The sequence below is a fragment of the Canis aureus genome, chromosome 16 (genome assembly GCF_053574225.1).
Source record: "Canis aureus isolate CA01 chromosome 16, VMU_Caureus_v.1.0, whole genome shotgun sequence".
Lineage (NCBI taxonomy): Eukaryota > Metazoa > Chordata > Mammalia > Carnivora > Canidae > Canis > Canis aureus.
The window spans coordinates 37,399,657-37,414,633 of NC_135626.1; the positions used below are offsets into that span (position 1 = coordinate 37,399,657).

At 49.4% G+C, this 14,977-nt stretch overlaps 1 protein-coding gene and 1 long non-coding RNA gene across 3 annotated transcripts in view; one reads left to right on the plus strand and one right to left on the minus strand.

Annotated features, from left to right (window-relative positions):
* The window catches only part of SOCS7 (suppressor of cytokine signaling 7), a 32,089-nt gene extending 23,098 nt beyond the window's left edge, over positions 1-8,991 (plus strand). For both annotated transcript variants that reach the window (XM_077852986.1, XM_077852987.1), the window contains one exon: positions 3,266-8,991. The gene's annotated coding sequence lies outside the window, so the exon portion shown is untranslated. The remainder of the gene's footprint in view (positions 1-3,265) is intronic.
* On the minus strand, positions 7,369-11,055 carry LOC144286488 (uncharacterized). Its single transcript, XR_013354531.1, has 4 exons — positions 10,920-11,055; positions 10,631-10,763; positions 7,863-8,059; positions 7,369-7,653 (listed from the first exon to the last, which is right to left on the minus strand). It is a non-coding gene; the product is annotated as an uncharacterized LOC144286488 (long non-coding RNA).
* Between the last annotated feature and the right edge of the window lie 3,922 nt (positions 11,056-14,977).

Below are 14,977 nucleotides of genomic sequence, written 5' to 3' on the forward strand. Positions count from 1 at the left end.
AATGTGGGTGAGGAAAACAAGCTCACTCTTCTAGTTAGAGTTCCATCTGGACCACTGAAGAGTAAATTATTGAAAAGAATAAGTGAATCAGCTAAGGAATTCATTTATCTAAGAGGCCCTTTACATTGCTACATTACGTTGCTACATTAACTGAATTCTCCTCATGTATTTTCCCCATTAAATATCTTGGAATACTGGTTTGTGCAGATTGCTTCTAATTAGTCTTTTAAGCTGCCTTCATGGGAGCATTTAAAGATAGAGGTGAAGTGAGTAGAGAACAAAATTGCCAGAGAGCTGTGATTCTGGTAGTGTGGGTTACATGCAAGACCTGACATTCTCGCGATCTGCCAGCTGTGATGACCTCTTGTCTCTCCTGTTCATGTAGACTGTCCTCTTTAAGCACTGAATATGTCTGCTGCTCCTCTAGCCTTCTCTGTTCCTCGGTGCCATTTCCCACATGATACAAACTAAGGAGAAAACCCATAGAGTGACAGCCTTACGGATGTCTGTGCTCTCTGCTTTCTTTGTAACTGGAGAGCATGATGACTGGTGTTATGCCCCTCGGGTTTTCATGGGCCGTGGCCTCCCCTCTTAGCTCTGGAAGTCCCTGATCCTATTGGGGGAAAGCATGTGAACTGGGCTAAAAGGATGAAGAAGGGGAGATGGAATGAAAGAAGAGAAATTAAGAATAAGAAATCATAACTCTGGGAAGCTACAGAGCTTTAATTTAATGCATCCCAGACTGGGTGTACAATCTCTTGTCATATCTTCAATTACATGCAAATTGTGTGCCCTTGGAAACAACTGCTAAAACATCAAAATGTTCTGATATCTAGGAGGATGTCTCTGCTTGGTGGCTTTGCAGTTGAAATTAGGATAGGAAGATAGGGGAGAACCAGGGAGGTGCGCCTACACAGACGCATCCTTGCGGAGTACTTAGGACTTGTTAGCTAGAGCACCACCTCTGCGGGTGCTGTGCCTCAGGAGGAACCTTCCCAAACAGCACATTCAGAGGTGGGCTCAGCGTGGTGGGGGTGGCTCCCAGCTTCAGTGTCTGGGGAATAAGTAACTAACACGGAGCAGAGAAGTTTTGGGGTAAGCAGGGCTTGGGCAGCCCCTGTGGCGCAGCGGTTTAGCGCCGCCTGCAGCCCAGGGCATGATCCTGGAGACCCTGGATCGAGTCCCACGTCAGGCTCTCTGTATGATGCCTGCTTCTCCCTCTGCCTGTGTCTCTGCCTCTCTCTGTCTCTATGAATAAAAAAAAAAAAAAAAAGCAAAAAAAAAAAAAAAGCAGGGCTTGCTGGCTGAAAGCAGGGCAGAGGAGGAGTAGTTACACTTACTCCATGTGTGCAGGGGCAGGACAAGAATCACAATGGATTTAAGGTAGAAGGAGTTCGACTTTAGTCCCACTATAGAAGAACTGCTTTCACAGGTGCAAAGGCAGAATTGTCTTTCACAGGCCCTAGTGAGCTCCCCACTTGTTTGTGCATTCAGCAGCACTGCCCCCTTGTTAAGTACCCATGTGGATTGGGAAGAGCATGCTGAGCCAGGTAGTCTGTGGTCCTGAGCTCACTCACCTGCAGTTACCATGAGGAAAGACAGACCGCAAACATGTAAAGAAGTGAATAGGCTAATTTCAGTTGACTGTACATGTTAATGAGGACTAAAACCTGGTGAAGTTTAGTGATCAGTCGTGGGATAGAGGTACTCAAGTTTGGATGATCAGGGAAGGCCCTTGTGAAGAAGTGTCATTTCAGCTGAGATCTGAGTATCAAGGAGTCAGCCAGGAGAGGATCTGGGAGTAGAGCATTTGGGTAAGGGGTCCAGTAAGCATACAGGCCGTGAGTATGGGGGGTGGTCATGTACTGGCAAAGGATTAAACTGGATTCTTGGGGTCTCTTTGCTGTGTGTGACACCAGGATTGTTGCCTGTGGCAAAGAATAAGCATTATGCTGTCCTCACTCCTGACTGAAACTTTAGGGCTCCTAGAAAAATGGGAAGTAAAAAAAAAAAAAAAGAAAAGAAAAGAAAAATGGGAAGTAACACTCCTGAAGGGAGACGTCTTTATGTTGTGAAATTTGGCCCTTATGACTTCATGTTGGTCGGGCTGATTTTAATTTGGGAGTTCTGAATGGTCCACTTGGTCTTTGTGTGCTGTTACCTGGGGAGTTTCTATTTTATTTTATTTATTTTATTTTATTTATTTTATTTTATTTATTTTATTTTATTTATTTTATTTTATTTATTTTATTTTATTTATTTTATTTATTTTATTTATTTTATTTTATTTTATTTTATTTTATTTTATTTTATTTATTTATTTATTTATTTATTTTATTTTTTTACCTGGGGAGTTTCATGTCAGGGTGCTTGGAGTCAGTATACAGAGTAACATGTGGAACGATGCCCTTAAATCAGGGAGTAGAAGCCATATCAGTCTTTGTGATTATATGTCAGTCTTCTTCAATAGCCAGAAGCTGCAGAGACTTACGGCTATTTCTAGCTGGGCTCACCAGGGATTACTCCAATTTTGTTTTAAGATTTTATTTATTTAGGGGATCCCTGGGTGGCGCAGCGGTTTAGCGCCTACCTTTGGCCCAGGGCGCGATCCTGGAGACCCGGGATCAAATCCCACATCATGCTCCCGGTGCATGGAGCCTGCTTCTGCCTCTCTCTCTCTCTCTCTCTCTCTCTCTCCTCTGTGTGACTATCATAAATAATTTTTTTAAAAATTAAGATTTTATTTATTTAGAGAGAGAATGAGAGTGGGGTGTGCGGGGGAAAGACGAACCAGGAGTGTGTGTGTTGGGGGGGCGGACATCAAGCAGACTCCATGCTGAGGTCAGTCTTACGAGCCTCAGACCACGACCCAGCCAAAATCAAGAGTCGGTCACTCAGCTGACTGAGCCACCCAGGTGCCCTTCTTTTTTTTTTTTTAAGTGCCTGGAGCAGATGAGCCTCAGGAAAGAAGTGGGGAAGAGTGGAAAATTAAGGGGCAAAGGAAAAGGAAAGAGAGAAGTTAGGAAATATGCTAGAATATATTGGTAATTTTAGGAGCTTTGTTTGGTGTCCACATCCATGGGCTGCTCATATCCCCAGCAAATGCCATTCCTTATCCTGAGCCAGCACCAGCATTTGTGGGAGCCTTGGCTATCCAGATTCCAGTTCTCCCTTTGAGCTGTACTTTTCCACCTCCAGAGGCTGGGCTGTTCTCCATTTGGTTCCACTCCATTGAGCTGCTCTAATTTTTCCCTCTTGCACCTAGGCATTTGTTGCCAAGCTCCAGTTTTGAAGAACCAAATGAAGCTACTGTGGAAGAGGGAGCAAGGAGAAAGGAGGGAGTTGGAAGGGCTGAGATCCTCCGCGCAAAGACTTTGGTTCCCCTGCAGCCCTGGGGCTTGGGAGAAGCACACAACCACACTCTCTGAGCGGGGGCTTCACCTCTTCACCTCCAGCCCCTGTGGTATCCTGGAACTGGACAAGCTCCTTGGAACACTGGAAGAAGTCTCAACACTGTTCCTTTTTTAGAAGTTTTGTTTTGGATATTTGCATTTCTCAGTATGGAAAACTTCCTTTAAAGGCAGCTGGGGTTTGTGCCCATTGGACTGGAAGTGGTGCCAAGGGTGAGCCAGGTCTGAGGGAGGGAAGGGGAGGGATTGCCAGTGACGGTCATTCAGCTGGTGCCAAAGGCAGAGTGCAAGTGTTCACCATTGACCTTGAAGAAGGGAAGAGAAAGAGTTAGAAGCACATATCAAGTTGGGAGTTTCTAAGGGATGAGGATCTGCTTCTCTTTAAGCATGAGTTGCTTCAGTAGGAGCAGGAAAGAAGAGAGGGTGAGTAGTCTGGACAAGAAGATTGCTGAACAAAGACTGGCAAAGGGCCTCTGCTGGGGAAAGTAGTGACTCCTCACATCCTTTCCTTTTAAGGTTTAGGAACCTGATTTCAGAATCACCTCTCATAGAAGCTGTGTTCGTTTTGTCTTCCTGAATTCCTGAATTCTGTGACCTCAAGTCAGTCCCATTCTTCTTCCACCCTCCACCCTGCCCCCTTAGATAACTGTACATTTCACTCTGATCATGGTAACATCATTCCTATTGCTTCTGCCAGCTGTCAAGGCAATCGATTTTTTCATCACCTGAGCAGTTGAGAGCCCTAATCATGAGCTGCTAAAGTTAATGGAGCATGCTTCCAGATTCTTAATGGCAGACTGTACCCACGACTTAGGAGTCAGTGTTACTTACCTCCATATGTCTGTCAGCTAGTGAGAGGGAATATGGAGGATGGTGAGAAACGAAGCTATTGTGATAGTGCTCTTCTGAGGAGAAGCTCTCCTGTGTCTCAGCCTTAATGGAATGTCTTTGGATCAGTGAGGAGGAGAGTACTGCATCTCATGTGTTTAGGTTTATCACTGTTGTCCCACTTCTGGGACAGGAGGTAGCAAGGGCTTTTTTATTTTCCTATGTTTTTTCTCTAGCAACTCATGCATTTTCCTGAGTCAGATTCCATTTGCCCCCTGTTTGTTGGAAAGTCTGTCAAATGCTGATTTGGGAGTTGCCCACCTTCCAGGTGGAAGTAGAGGAGGAGGGAGGTGCTTTCCAGTGCTCTTTGAGTTTTTCTGAAGTGAGCCATTGTCAAGTCATGTAATATTACGAGTTTGCTTTTCTGCAGAGTTACTCTTGGGAGAGGTTTGCTGTTAAGATGTGAAAATTGAGCTGTTTGGGTCTTTATTGCTCTTTTGTAGTAAATGTTCCATTAGACTGCCTCTCTTGGTTCCCCTGTGCTTATATCTGCCTCTTCTCATGAGATAAATAATATCTTCAGGTTTGTGGTTTCCTGATGGTTTGGGATGAGGTCCCAGTGTCTTGGTAATTTAAAAGACTGCCTCATCTGGAAGCATTGGCCTTCTGCCTTATGTCTTGCATGGAATGACCAGTCCTCCTGCTTGTAGCAGAGCAGGGAAGAAACTTGCATTATTAGCTGCCTGTAAAGATGTGGCCCACAAAATGAGCTTTGTAGCATAAACACAGCCCACCTCTGATTTGTTATGAAGTACCTCTTCTTTCCTTGGATTCCATGTAGTATTACCAACCAGTGAAAATAGTGATCCCAGAAACTGGCTTACCCTGTGAATCTTGCCTCTTGAGAGTGCAGATTAACTTGCCATCGTGCAGAAAGTGCCACCCAGCTCTAGAGCCTATAGTCTGCAATCCATAGGGATCCTTGAGTGGCTCGTGTGCAGTTATTTGGGTTTGGGGGCTTTTTTTTTTTTTTTTTTTGCCACCCATAATTTTGAAATTCTTTTCAACTGTGTTTTAATGTGTTTGCCTGATTCTGGGCTAGATACAATGGAAAACACAAGAGGGGAAAGACATGATGTCCGGCTTAAGGGAGCTTTTAGGTGACTGCTACACATGAAGCAATGGGAGAATGACTCTGTGCAGTACAAAAAATCAAGGGCTCTCTTTAAAGAAATTGAGATGGGTAAGATCAGAGTAGATCAGATGGTCTGGGAGAGCTCTGTGGCTGTGAGGCTTTGGGTCCTAGGCAAAGGTAGGACAGTGAGATGAGAAACACATGAACAGAAGCATGGAAGCAGAAATCTGAGGGATGTGTTGAACAGGACACAGCACCAGGTTAGAGCAGCAGTGTCAGTTACTCTTCATGACGGAAACTTTCTAGTCATCAAGCAAGTCTGAGTGCTGAGGGCTTGTGATGGTGAAGTGGAACCCAAAGCCAGAAGTCAGCTGGTTCCCGCCCATGGGCAGGGACCTCACTGCCCTCAGCACAGTCTGGGGGAGGGAGGCAGAGCCCTTGTACCCCTAGTGGTACCAAGGCTTTCCACTGGAGAATTCTACAGTCAGATCCAGAACCAAACCAGCTGAGGAGGCATGCCCCAACCTCACCAGCATCCTTCTTTCTCCTCCTGGGAAAGGGTAATGTGTCCCCATGTCCATGATTCGTCTGTATGCTAGTCATGGCCCAGGCTGTAGCCTAGTTCTTCCTCAGTAGAGTGGGATGCAGGACAGAGTTTCACAAGAAGACAGGCTCCATCAGGAGATGAGGGGGAGGAAGAGGCGGGAGTGGGGCAGAGAGCAGAGAGAGAACAGCATATCCCCTTCATCTCTCCAGGCTGGGCCCACTCCTCCTTTGCCAGTTCTGTGTTGGGCTAATTGAAATGCAGTCCACAGAGGGAACTCATTATTCCTTTTTTGGTTGTTGTATTTTAAAGTCACAAACTAGAAAAGGTTCTCACCTCCAGGGACCCATCACTGATTTCAAAGTTGTTAATGGGTCCTTGCCTCTGTGACCCTTACTTGTTAGTGATTTATCTACTGTAACCTTCCTCAGGACAAGTGTGAGCCACTGTGAGCCAAGTGACAACTACTGCTACAATCTGCTGTTACTTGAAATTTGGGTGCTTTGGCAGGAGCACAGAGTAAGGAGGGTGGGGCTTTGCTAGGAGGACTAGGTAAGTGGGCAGTAACTGGGAGTTCGGGACCATTGGTGATGGCCTGGGCCAGGTGGCTAGCCTGTGCCTAGATCTAGTGAAGGGGAGCTGCCCCCCGTAGCACGAAGGCTTCTGAGAGGGGAGCTCATCATCACCGTTTCTACTCCTCCTTTCCTTCCTTTCACCTGGTGATGGTGTTGGCCCTCATTGAGGCTGGGAATGATGCAGAGGAGGCTGCAAGCACCCCTACAGGGCACATCCAGGAAGAACTGGGGAGCAGGAAATGTGCTGAGTGCTTGCACATCTGGGCGTGAGAGCCTAGAAATAGAGCTGGGTGCCCTGGGGCACCTATCTTTTCAGCCCTCACCCTAGGCCCCCAGAAGAGCAAGGCTTCTTAAAGCCCTTGGGTCCCAGCAGGAAATGGAGTTAGTAGAGACTTTTCCCTTGGGTTAGACTGTTCCCCGCCCTGCTGCCTCGCCCTTGGCTTTGAGCCCTGAAAATGGAGGACTAGGCACTGGGATATAGTGGGAAGTCTGAAAGTGTGTTTATGTGTGTGTGTGTGCGCGCGCGCGTGCCTGGGTGTGTCTGGGTGTCCATGCATGTCTACATTTGCAGAAGTCTTGCCACCAGTTGGAGTGTTGAAAGCATCTCCACTGGGGAGACCTACCATTTGTTTTCCCCTTTTAAGAGAATGACATGCCCCCTGTCCCTAAGGGAGGAGCTTTTGAGTTAGACATTTTCCCTATGGGAATCCTCTTGGTTTGGTTTGTGGGGGGGCGGGGGGTGGATAAGTGATTTTTATCTCTAATTGTCAACACAGCTGTTCTTACACTGAATTTGTGCTATTGCATACATGTAGCCATCTTTCTTTTCACTGCAGCAGTGTTTATCAGTAGTTCAAAATGATTTATTTGCTCCTGGGGAGTAAAATCTTTTTTATTAAAAAAAAAAAAGAAAAAAAAAGAAAAAAAAAAAAAGCGAAGCGTGGCTCCCTCCACCCATGATAGCTATAGGGTTAGTGGGCTTCAAAGCTCAAGAAGGCAAAGTCGAGTCTGCCAGTCCCCATGACTTATCCTGTTTTGACCTTGGAGCCTTCATGCTCAGCACAAAAGGACAGGAGGCCTTGAGAAGATGGGAGAGCAAAGCCTTGGGAGGAGTGAGGTGGGGTTTGGACCATAGCGATGAAAGCACTGGGGACTCAGGTGCTACAGGTAGAAAAACAGAGTAAAGAATTGTATTTAAAATATTGATTCTCTAATCTGCCAGGGAAAGACCTTTCTCTACATCCAGATTCCATACTGTCTTTGTCCTTTTCATCGCTTCTCGACCTTCCTGGTAGGTGCCGGCCCACTGTCCTCCTGTTTCCCATCCTGTCCTCTGCACCCCTTCCCCATCCCCTCCCACTCCCATCTACCTCTGGGAAGCGGGTCCTGCATGTGGAGTCTGTGACTTGCCTTCGTGCTCATCTCATCTCCGTTAGAGGGTACCTGGGACTACTCCCTCCTTCCCTCCTTCCGAAGTGCCCAGAGGCATGACTGGGCAGGTCAAAAGCAGCCAGCCCAGGGGGGAAGGCATGAGTGTCTGGTTGCAGCTGGACTGCAATCTTTGCTCCTGGAGAGAGAGTGTGAAGAAAACTTAGGACACTCTTGATCAGAACCCAGGAAATCACACACTGCTCCGCCCAGCTCAGATGGGGCGGGCAGGCTGGCTGCTCCATCCCTGGTGCTCCCTTGAACAGGGACCTGCCTCCCACTGTTAGGCCCAGAACCTTTTCCAAGGGACAAGCATTATCCAGGCACCGCTCTGTGGGCAGGCCGGCCATTGGAATGCCCAAACTGGTGCTGCCTGTGGCACAGCCACTGCTGTACATTTTTTGGTTGTTTTTAAGAAACTCAATGAAGAGGGGTGTCATTCTGGGCTCAGAGTGGTTGCCAGTTCTTCACCAGAAGGGGAGCCACACCCCCTGCAACCACTTCTGTCCTTGTTTGCCACCCTGCCCTCCTCCAAGCCAAAGCGTGGCCTGGCTTTTGTCTTCCGGTTTAGTTTTCCTCCTCACCTTCCCCTTTTTGTGCTTAATTTATTAAAATAGTTGCTGTATAATTTATTTTCATAAACTATAAAAAATTACTAAATGGTTAAAATAGACTTGCAGGCCAATGTTAAATGGGGTGGGAGGGTCTGTGGGTGGGTGGGGAAAGGGAAAGATGTTTTGATATAAACAAAACAAATGCACTTTGGGTGTGTTTTGGTATTTTTCTGGGGATAGACGGGTGGGTGTTGGGATGTCCCTGTAGATTAGTTCCAGAACGGGGTGTTTGTATATACTGTATTAATAGGCATGTTCGACTCTTATAAAGGGACGTTAGTAGCTGCTGCAGGTCCTGTTTGGAAACCCCATGTACAACTCCCAGTTTTTTTGTAAGTGTCAGTGCGGGAGACATTTGACTCTTGTGTTTGTATCTCCTTTTTATGATTGCTGTACTGACCCATGTCTTTTTGGGGAAGGGTGAAAAGAGATTTGAAATAAAAATGTTTAGAAATTACTTCATGTGATTTGGTGTTTGTCAATCCTTCCATCTCCTGTGACTCCTCGCACCACCACCAGCCCTATAAAATCACATGACCCACCCCTGGTGACTGGGCCACCTCCATGCTGTCCACCGAGCTGGACACATCCAAAACTGGTCTTGTCAGAATTAGAGATGTTGGAAGTTCCCCAGGCCAAGGCCATTGCTCAAAGCTGCTTTCTCCTTCCCCAGCAGGTTCAGGAGAATTCCAGTGTGTGACCTTTTGGTTGGTGAGCAGTGGTGTGGGACTGTGGCTAGGGAAAGTATACATGTCACCCCAGCCAGCGGTCAGTCCCCGTGTTTCCCTAGGATGGCAGATGAGGTTTCCATAAGTTTAACCTGCATCCCCTCCTGCCTTGCCAGCCCAGTGCCTCTGGAGAGAAAGGGAACAGAATAGTTCTCCAATTGGCAACCGTGTGTACTCCGAGCCACTGGAACCTCCCCTCTTCACTTTGCCACCTAATCCCTCTCCAAGTCCCCCACTTCAGGGGCCATGGTGCCATGTTGGCACATTGGGGGGAATTTCCTACAAATCCCCTGCATCCTCAGAGCAGGAAGCATGCTGCGTGAGCTAAAACCCAGTTGGGGGGAGTTGCGTTTTCACAGGACAGGACTGGTAAGAAGTGCCTCCCGGGGCCAAGGAGTCTGAGAATCCCCACCTGCCCCAGTCAGCTCATCCTCCAGCCACTGGTCTGAGTGAGGATGAGATGGTGTATCAATTCCGATAGCCCTTCTATGACAGCGAGAACTCCTAACTGAAGCTTTCTCCGTTTTGATAAAGAAAGGTGTGCCAAGCAATGAAGGCAAACAGCACTACAAGGGAAGATGCTTAACTCAGAGCGAGCAATTCAGATGCCCTAATGGCCGCCATTTGCACGCAGTTGTCATTGGAAAGGACTCTGCTCACACCAGCAGGCAAGAGCGTTGGTGTGCATTTCTTCGAAGTAGAGGTGCAGGGTTTCGCCATTTCAGACCAGCGTTGTTGTTCGTGATGACTTGTCAGGTTTGTTAGGAAAGGTAGGTGCTGGAGCCTCTGACTTGAGTGATAAAGCCCATAGGAGAGGCAATCTTTTGGTAACAGCCCCAAATAAATAAAACGGGCACCTGCCATCATCTTCACCCCCTACACCTGACACCACAGCTGTCACCCCCTGTGTTCCTTGGCCATTTAGTGGTGCCTGGCTGTGCACCTCCCTGACCAGAATTTCATTGCAAGCTTGCAGCAGGTGGTGCTGGTGCAAGAGAGCGGCCCCCCCACCCTTCCCATCCTTCTAGCATGTGTGTTCCCAAGGATGAGGATGAGGGCGAGCTGAGAAAACGGATTTTTCCGTCTGTCTTGGTTCCCTCCAGCCTCTCGTAGTGTGAGCATCTCGTATATAAGGACTCAAGTGCCTGCTTGTGTGGTGTGGATTCTGGAGAATCAGAATCCTCTGATTCCTCCGGCGCTCAGCCAAAGGCACAGGCATCGACTCCGGCTCTGAAGAGGCATTAGTGGAGTTAGGCTGACCTCTCAGCGGAGTCCCAAGATTTCCAACGATGCACTGATTTAAGATGCGACTTCATCATGCATCTGGCCTCTGTTGCCATGTCCTAATTTAGACATTCCTCTCCTCACCTGGACAATTCCAGCAACTTCCCAGCTACTCTTTCTGCTTTCTGGATCCCCTCTCCAGTCCTTCTAAAAAGTTCTTCGGAAGAAAAAACATGCTCTGGTCACTGTCCTAGTCGAAAATCATGGATGACTCATCCTGGAGAAGAAAATTTTAACTCCACTTGCCGTCCAAGGCTGTTTCTCCTTCCCTTGCCACACAGGCTGCACTCCGGTTATGATACATGCTGTGTCCCCAGATGATGGCATCCCTTCTCTTGCCACTCCACCCTCCCTCACGCTGGAGGACCCTTACCTGTCACTCTTTTCATCTGGAAACTTGTCCCTCAAGGGTTCACTCTGGGGTCAGCACTGGAATTTTCCACCGGCTGCTTGTGGCCAAACAAATGCTCCTTCCGTTACTTGTCCACACGTCTGCCTACTTGCCTGTCATGCCCATTGTGACTTCTGGTCTGGGAGGGACGGAGCCTGTGTCCCGCTCAGCGCTCTCCCTGCCCCCAGGGCTGGCACGGTCAGTACCTGTGCCAAGGTGGTGGTTGAGGAAAGGTGACATCAGCCCCTTTCCCAGTCAGCTAGCCTTGAACCTGGAGTTCCCCTTTTACACACACAACGACTTGATTGTATGGTGGTAGGAGCTCTTAACTACTAAATGTCAGTCATCTTCAGAATTTTCTCAAGGGATGGGAGTTGTTTTGGTGGTTGAAGTAAGAGTGTGAACTATGTGACATGACTGTAACTCCAGATCTCCCAAAGGTGGGGTGTGGACTGCTTCCTCCTGGTGTCAGAGCCCCAGAGCTGCCCTTTGGTGGAAGATGCTCCCCACAAAGGTCAGCGGGCTTTGTTCAGGGGCCAGAGGTTGTACTGAACCACCCACTGCCCCCTGCCAAATTCTCCCCCAACAGAAAGTCTGCATTTATTTTTTTTAAAGAAGATTTTATTTATCTGACAGAGCAAGAGAGCAAAAGCAAGGGGAGCAGCAGAGGGAGAAGGAGAGGCAGGCTCTCTGCTGAGCAGGGAGGTGAATGTGGGACTTGATCCCAGGGCCCTGAGATCATGACCTGAGCCTAAGGCAGAGTCCCCAGGTGCCCTGAAAGTTTACATTTAAAGAGCTCAGCTCAGGTGCCCTTCACATCCTGGGCCTCTGGTCTAATCCCATGTAGTATCATGGCCTGGCTTTCCCTGCCCACTTCTGAAAACTTGGTTTTATTTCTGGGCCTTTATTCTGTAAATCCAGGGGGTGATGAGATAGGTGGAGAATAGGAGAGGCTAGCTAGCTTTATACTGGGAGGTATGTGTGGGCAGGTCACAGCTGAGCTTGGGAGAAGTTTGGAAGGTTTGAAATGGGACTGGACAGTCTGGCAGCAGTCAGCTGGTGTGGAAGATAGGTAGAGTTAAAGAAAACTTCAAGAGGGGCACCTGGGTGGTTCAGTAGAGTAAGTGTCTGGTCTTTGGCTCCAGTTGTGATACCAGGGTCCTGGGATTGAGCCCCACATCTGGCTCCCTGCTCAGCAGGGAGTCTGCTTCTCCTCCCTCAGCCCCTACCACCCCCTGTCACTCATACTCGCTCACTCTGTGTCAAAAATAAAATATTTTTAAAATTTCATTTATTTATTCATGAGAGATACAGAGAGAGAGAGAGAGAGAGAGAGAGAGAGGCAGAGGGAGAAGCAGGCTCCATGCAGGGAGCCCGATGTGGGACTTGAGCCCAAGGTCTCCAGGACCACGACCTGGGCCGAAGGCGGCACTAAACCACTGAGCCACCCTGGCTGCCCAATAAAATATTTTTTTTTAAAAAGAAAACTTCAAGAAGTTTTTCTGGATGTTGGGTGTCATCTCCTGGAGCCCCTTCCCTGCAGCTGCCACCCTTCTGCATGCCCTGGTGCCAGCGAAGAAAAGGGCAATAGGCAAACATATCCTTGTCTTCTGGATAGGGGGCTGTTTCTCTGAATGGACACCTTAGGAAGAAATAAGTATAGGCCCAGCTTTAGATATGAACTCATGGCTTGTGGACAGTGGGTTCTGTGTCTTGTTCATCTTCTGCTCTGTCCTCCACCTCCACAACCCAGGGCTATGCCAGCACACCAACAGACATACCCTGCATGTTTGCTGAAAACAAGGGATGGGTCAAAGAGCCAGGCTGGAAGTGGAGGTGGAGGGCGCCTGGGGGGCTCAGTGGGTGAGCATCTGCCTTCCTCTCAGGTCGTGATCCTGGGATCTTGGGATCGAGTTCCACATCAGACTCCTGGCAAGGAGCCTGCTTCTCCCTCTGCCTATGTTTCTGCCTCTGTGTGTGTGTGTCTCTCATGAATAAATAAATAAAACCTTTTTAAAAAAAGAAGGAGGAGGAGGAGGAGAAGTAGAGGTGGTACCAGGGGGAGGTCCCCTGGGCTGGAATCACCTTTGGTCCTGAACTGGGGAACGTGGGCAAGGGGAGAAGCCAGGATGTCTTGTGGAGTCTATAGAAGAGGCATCAGGGTAGCGTGCAGCGGTTCTCAGCCAGAGCAAGGGTTTGTGAGCCTAAATCACTCAGGCAACCTTTAAAAAGAAAACGATATATTTATTTATTTTAGAGGGGGAGAGAGAGAGTGAGCAAGCAGAAAGGAGGAGCTGAAGGGGAGAGAGCGAGAGAGTCCCAAGCTGACTCCAAGCTAAGCACGGAGCTCAATGTGGGGCTCAGTTTCATGACCCTGAACTAAAACCAAGAGTAGGTTGCTTAAGGGACTGAGCCACCCAGGCGCCCCAGGCAAACCTTTACACTTCACATTCACCCTGAGACTAAGACACCCTCCTAGAATCTCGAGGGGTCAAGTATGGGGGGCAGGGCTTGGTAAGAATGGTGGATGAAAGGTCTCAAGGGCATCCTGAGGCTCCTTTGTCTCCTCAGCATGCCTACACCCACTCGTTGCCACTCTCCGAGGGGCCCTGCCCAGTATTTGTAGACCTGGTCTGAACGTAGGGTCCACGACTAGCTAGTCGTGTGATCTTGGATAGTCTACTTAAGCTCTCTTGGTCTGTCTCCCCTTGAAAAGAAAGAGAGTATTTTTACTTACCTCCTGAGTGAGTAAATGAGATAATGCATGTAAAATGCCTGGTACTTCTTCAGCACTCAGTCAATAGCCACAGGCACTAATTATTATCATTATTAGTGGCATTTCAAAGAGAAGAACTGGGAGCTTTTTGCCTTCTCTAAAGCAGAAGGAAAAATGAAGACTTCAGGGCTGTCACCAGCGGCTGCAGTGAGGGGTGGGCTGGAGGGGGCGGTGGGGGAGGTTGCGGGAGGATGGACTGGGAGGGGGGAGGCAGGGGCAGCGGGTGGTGGGAACAGGTGGAACCAGGAGAGTTGGTGAGCTTTTCCTGCCACCTAGCGGCTCCTTCGGGCTATGCCACCCAGCTGTCCCCTCCGGTCTGGCTGGGCAGCAGTGGGCGAGGCTGGATTTAAAATTCTGCAGCGTCTCCAGTCCTCTTCTGCTGTCCCCACTCGATGCCCAGCCCCGCGACACTCTGCCCAGAGACACATCCTCCACACCGTGCTGGCGAGTGGAACCAGACTCCCTCCAAGTGGAGGGAGAGGTCGAAGGCTTTGTTCTCTTGACTCCCAGGCAGAAGGGGGAGCAGGGGGCAGGGAGCCCTGGAGCTGGCAGAGACCACCCGCCGGCCCCACGCTGCCCCCCTGGCTGGATGACTGCCCCAGGGGAACGCCGGGCCTCCTGGACCCATCTCTGTGTCTGCCTTGGGTTTTGTTGAAGTCTATAAATATGTGCCACTGTGTGCAGAGCCTGGGTCAGGGTTCTCCCGAGCTTTCCCATCCCACCTTCTCCGGAGAATTTCGCCTTTGTCTCCCAGATGAAAGGAAGGGGACAGAGAGCTGCGGCCCAGCACCCCCCAGCCCTCACGTGAAGGGCCGGCTGGGGGGGCCTGGGAGCCAGCTCCGCCTCTGGGGCTCGTCATCTCCCTCCCCTGTGGGAGGTGCCAGCCCCTCGGAGGAGGCTGCCTGGAATGATGTCCTACTTGCATCATGTCTGGCTCCTGCTTCAAAGGCAGCTGTGCCTGTGTGGTGAGGGGCCTGAGCCCCTTGGGTGAGGGGCTCTAGGAGGAGGCTGGGGCTCCAGGGCCAGGCTTTCACAGGCTCCCTGCATCTGTCCTCCCCACCCTTGACGCCCACTTTTCCCTCTCAGGGCCTGCTGAGAGCCTCAGCTGCAACCAGGCCAGAATTGCATCATTCTTGGCTTTGTTCACAGAGCAGCAGGTGGAGGAGTGGGCCCCCCCCCCCGCGGTCCATGCCCCCCCTTCCCGCTCATCTTCCACTCCCTCCTGGGTAACCGTCCTCCTTCCTCCCTTCCCAGGCTCATGGCA